Below are 6,172 nucleotides of genomic sequence, written 5' to 3'. Positions count from 1 at the left end.
TAGTCTACAAATCATTTGGTATTTAATTCTGCCAGTTTATCTTAAATGAGTTGAGATCTCTTTAAAGAAGACTTGGAGAAAGATTCACAGGGGCTACTTGTAAAATAACTGCAAATTTCATCTTAAAGAGTTTCCAGGTTCTATTTCTTTCTTTTTTTGAAAAAAAGATTTTATTTATTTATTTGAAAGAGAGAGACACAGCGAGAGAGGGAACACAAGCAGGGGGAGTGTAAGAGGGAGAAGCAGGCTTCCCGTGGAGCAGGGAGCCAGACGAAGGGCTCAATCCCAGGACACTGGGATCATGACCTGAGCCGAAGGCAGAGGCTTAATGACTGAGCCACCCAGGCGCCCCTCCAGGCTCTATTTCATTAAAGGCCCATAGCGTGGTATGTGAACTGACTTGGGAATTGGATTTGGATGAGGAATTCTCATTGTTATATTTACTCAACTCATGACCTGTTCATTATACCTGAATATCTTCCCTCTTATACAAATCCAGTGGATGCTTACTAAGCTGCCTACTGACTTTTGTCCCAGTAACCCTATGGTCAATTATGCACAGCCAGGAGAAGCAAAATGGCTGCTTTTCCTTACCTTTTTTACTCAAGTGTCTATCTGTAATTATACATTCAAATCACTTTTCACTCCTCCAGTATGTCTATATTCTGCCAGGATCATATTTCTACTTACTGTCTTATCAATGGCATTTATCCTTTATCTCACCTGGGACAAAGGGTCAGTTTCTCATTAAGAAGCTTCAGGTAACAAAGAATTCCCCATGGGGTAGAAACAGTGAACATTCTATTCTGGTCATAGGTTTTAGGGTGCATTCCCTTTTAACCATTTCAAGTCTGAAATAAGTGGTTTCACTTGTCTTGGTAAAAGTCTCACAAAATCCCTGTCCTTCATTCAACACACAGCTAGTGGAAAGCTACTTTAGAGGGAAGCTGTATAGAAGTGGAATCACTGTTTTGTTCTCTGCTGATCTAGCATAGGCTCCCTAATGGCAGAATTTATAATTAAGCAGGTAGGAGTTATTGGCTTAATTGCCAATAACTATCTAGATCTATTTGCAATAATTCTTTTCATTTTCTCATAACTTTGATTTTTCTTCCTCTAGTTCTTCCCTGTATTACCATTAAAGAAGCCCACATCTTATGTGTACAGGTGTTGCCCAAAATTTGTCTGCTAATTTTGTATGTGACAGAATAATAAATCCTCTTCAGACCTATAAATGGGAGGCATAAAAGGATGTGATGGTAAAAGAAAGAACTCTAGATGGAGAATTAATGGTCTAAATTCAAGTTTCAGCTCTGCTTCTTAGTATCGGTCTTACATAATTTAATCCCTCAGATTCTCCATTTTCTCATCTGTAAATATGAATAATAATTTGTTTCTACTACAAAGCCAGGAACTCAGGGAATAACAAATTGGTAAATTTAGATTCCTCCTGAGCTTAACATGAAGTAGATTTTCATCGAAATGATATTATCATGAGACATTTGTAAGTCTTAACTTTGATGAGCAAGCTCCAGTAGTATTGTAGAGATCTAGGAATTTGTTAGAAGCAGAGCTCAGTAGTCTGCAAATCATTTGGTATTTAATTCTGCCAGCTTATCTTAAATGGGCTTTTATAGGAAGCAAATGAGACACTGTTTGTGAATGTGCTTTGTAAATTATAAATCACTAAAAAAGATAATATTTTGTATAGCACAAATTGATTTTTTTGTGCTTGTGAGTTTATTGGAAAAGTTTATTTCTGTGAAGTAACTATTTTATAATAACTTACCTTTGCTACTAACATAACAAACAGGCTTACCTGGGAGAAACAAATTACCAAAATATCTTGAATGAAAACACTTCCAATTTAATGTGTTCTAATGAACTCATCCTTATTTTATAATGCTTGACTTTTGAATCCTAATCTTTCATCTTCAGATTAAATAGAAGAAATCTTAAGAGAGAAAAAAATAAAAAAAATTAAACCTGTTTCACTTGTATTTTCTACATTAAATAATTAACATTTTGCAAGAATCAGTCATTCCAAAGCAAGTGCATGTCTTTACTTTGTAGCTACTTTCTTAAAGTTGGTTCATTACTGTTAACCATTCATACCAAACTGGAGTGTATGTTTGTTCAAATTAGGTGTTTTATATTTTATTTCTAGATTTTTATATTTTAAAAAGTTTGTTTTTTATGATACTAAAATGAATTTAAAATAATCATCTATGTGGGGTGCCTGGGTGGCTCAGTCAGTTAAGCATCTGCCTTTGGCTCATGTCATGATCCTAGGGTCCTGGGATCAAGCCCCACGTTGGGCTCCCTGCTCAGCAGGGAAGTCTGCTTTTCCTTCTCCCCATGCCTGCTCTCCTGCTCACTTCCTTCGCCCCCCAAAAAAATCTTTAAAATAATCATCTATGTGATAAAGTGTACAGTTTAATTGTTTCTCTGTTAAATAGCATTTTTGAGAGTAACCTCAAAAAGAAATGACGAGCATCAATTATGTTAAAAACAACAGTTTAAAGAAATTTAGTTTTTGTTATTGAAATGAAATTGGTATAAATAAGTTTCAGATGTACATCATAATTTGATATTTATATAACTAAAAAATGATCAGCATAAGTCTAGTTACCATCCATCACCATACAATTTTTTTCTTTTCTTTTTTTAAATTTTTTTCTTTATTATGTTATGTTAATCACCATACATTACATCATTAGTTTTTGATGTAGGGTTCCATGATTCATTGTTTGCGTATAACACCCAGTGCTCCATTCAATACCTGCATCACAATTCTGGACTTCAAGCTCTATTACAAAGCTGTCATCATCAAGACAGTATGGTACTGGCACAAAAACAGACACATAGATCAGTGGAACAGAATAGAGAGCCCAGAAATGGACCCTCAACTCTTGGTCAACTAATCTTCGACAAAGCAGGAAAGAATGTCCAATGGAAAAAAGACAGTCTCTTCAACAAATGGTGTTGGGAAAATTGGACAGCCACATGCAGAAGAATGAAACTGGACCATTTCCTTACACCACACGTACACTTTTTTTTAACAACCCAGAATACATATTTAGATATTCAGATGTAAGTGAAGAGCCATGTATAGTGAACATTGTGTTACCTCTCCAATAATACCACACAGCTCTCTTAGTTGGCTTAGAATAAGAGCATTGACTGAGAACTGCTAGTGATTTGGGCTTAGGTCGAAAGTTGGCACCTCATGATTCTAAGCCAATCTCCCTCCCAACATTTAGTTCAGAAACCGTGCCTAAGCCAATTGTTGCATTGTATGCCCCCAATAGAAGTTGACATGTGGCCCAATTTATATCAATAATGTTCCTCAAACAGGGTAATTTTTGCCATCTTGAATAACTATATACAACAGGACTAGTGCATGTCCCTTGACAGAATTGCAACTTTTCTTATTGTTTAAAGCTTTTTAATGTAAATATTTTTCTAAATTCAACCAAAGGTTTTCAAAATAATATACCATATAAGAAATGAGTTAAAATGATGTAATAAATATGAAATAACCTTAAAAATGGAAACAAAGACTCAGGAATATGTGAACACAGAACAGTGATTTCAACTGAGATGCATTTAACATGTGAATATAATGAATGAATGCTGAATATTTTTAGTTATTAATTTAACATTATTTAAGCTCTGCTCAAAAGAACATGGCCCACCTTGAAGGAGGGAATAGTCTACTTTGGTAATTTTGTATTATAAAATGTGATAAGTTTTATATAAAAAAGGGGATCAAGGCATTATGGAAGAGTAGAGAAGGATTTTCTGCCTGCAAGAGGGAAAAACAGACAATATTTTAAAAGGTAACTTGAATTTAATCAAGAACTACGGCAAGTTGAGGTTGATTATCATATGGACTAGTAAGAAAAACTTAAGAAGACCTTATATCATCTGTAGCAACCAGAACAGTAATACGTAGTGATTTCTGATGTTGGCAAACAGTTTGTTTTGAATGAATAGGATGCTATGGTGAAATTAAGGGAGTTGAACTTGGCAAGGTAGTGGGGAGAACCACCTCATGAGCAAGTTATTATTTTAACCTGAATGTGATAGTATTCTCTTGGATTTTTTAAGAAGCGCAGACCTTGTCAGATTTGGTTTTAGAAATTTAGAAAGCATACTTATGAGCATTTGATAGTAGGGGTAAGATACGAGTGGTTAATTAGGAAGTGATCACCATTTTCCATGCCATAAATAGTAAATATGTGAACGAGGGTAATAAGTCAGAGCTCTGGAAAGATACTCAGAATTCACCCAAGCTTTTCCTGTGAATGAAAACATTAAAAAGAAAAACAACAACAAAAAAAGGAGTTGGGGAATAAGGAAATGTTCTGTAAGTAGGCAGAAAACTGGCAGGTTTGTTTCAATATAACATTTAGTAACCCTTTAGTTACTAAAAGGTAACTTTTCTCTCTTCATTTAGTGCCCCACCATTAGCTTATGAACTACTCTTAAGTATTCAATTTCATTTTCTTTTTTCTGATATTTTTGTTCCTTGCTGCAATCATGATTTGTGTATGATTTTTAAAAGTATCAGTTAGCTAGTAGATAGTTCAGGGCAAGGTTTTCTGGGTATAACAGTCTGAACTAACATATTGCTACAGCCCACTCCCAATTCTCCAAATCATTGGAGTCTGTGGAGATTCTACAACTCTAGCTAAACTACTTTTGTCAGAGTTATTGAGTATTTCTATTTTGATCAAATCCAAGGTATTTTTTTTAACCTTTGTCATATTTGACTAGTTAGTAACATTTGACAGAATTGACTATTTCCTCGCATTTAGAAATCTACTTCTTGTCTTTGCGGTAGTTTCCTCCTCAGCAATCCCTCAGGCCTCACTGACCACCATTCTTAGACTTTCCCGGCATCTCTATTTTCTAAATGATGCAGATTCTCAGATCATAGGTATGCTCTTCTCTATTTTTTTCCCCTCTGTTATCACTTGAGAGTTATCCCATTCACTTAAATACCAGCCACTTTCACATGTATAGCTACAGCCAAGATATTTTCACTGAGCTTTTGATATTTCCACTTGGATGGCTCATAGACTTCTAAACTTAGCCAAGCCAAAATTGAAATCTTTAATTTTTGTCCTTTAAAGTCTATTTTTTTGCCAAGTCTCAAGAATTGAAATAATTTCTCCAGTTTATTGAAGTTAGAAACTTTAGAGATATTTTGCATATTGTCTTTTTCCTGATCCCAGATACTCAAGCAATGATTATTGGCCAAAAGATATATTTCACAGCTAGCTATTCTTACCTATCACCTTTCTTCTCACCTAGACAGCCCTGCTAACCTAACAGCTCTTATTACTAATGCATTTTCTTTCTTCCCCACTATTTCGCGCAGAGTCTACAGTGAAAATTTGAAAATAAAATGATTTATTCTCTATTCACTTCTTTCCTTTGGTGGTTTCTAAAGCATTTGTGATAAAATACAAATCCTTTCAGTGACTAAGAAGATAATGCATGATGTGCTTTTTACCTACTATGTTCAGCTTCACTATTCCTCTTTTCTGTTTATATTCAAGGCACACAGTCATCTGTCATTCCTACTATACCCAATCCTATTCATTACCTCTTATATTTTTCAGTTTGTCTCTATGCCCCCAAAATACTCTTTTTCTTTATATGAGTTTTCTCATTCTTAGTACTTCAAATCGTGCACCCTCTCTTCAGTCAACCCAACACAAAAAAAGTACTACTCTTACTCTCTCGTAGCACTTTGTTATTTTCGTGATTAACATTGCATACTACTTGTATTCATTGCATTATGTGTCTGTTTATTTGGTTAATGTCTGTTTACCACACTGAAACGTGTCAAAAAGGAATAGAGACAGACATTTATTTAAGGTGACAAGACATTTTGTTCTCAGCATAAAACTAAGACTGAGCTCATTTCCACTGAAACAAAAGGTAGGAGGCTTTTTAAATGCTGGATGTGTAAAAGGAAAAGTACTAAAGGATTTAGGAGGGAGGAGTGGAGGACGGAAGGAGAGGCTGGTCAATGTGATTAGGCCGTCTGCTAATCATGGCTTATTGAAGTTAGGCTCCTACTCTCCCACAAAGACCAGGACAGAGAAGTTCTGTTCTTCTCAGTGATTTCATTTCAAAGGGATGACTCCCAGGTCTT

Source organism: Callorhinus ursinus, unplaced genomic scaffold (assembly GCF_003265705.2).
Source record: "Callorhinus ursinus isolate GAN/ISIS: 27379988/994484 unplaced genomic scaffold, GSC_fseal_2.0 scaffold54, whole genome shotgun sequence".
Classification (NCBI taxonomy): domain Eukaryota; kingdom Metazoa; phylum Chordata; class Mammalia; order Carnivora; family Otariidae; genus Callorhinus; species Callorhinus ursinus.
Note: the sequence above shows the minus strand (reverse complement) of the source record.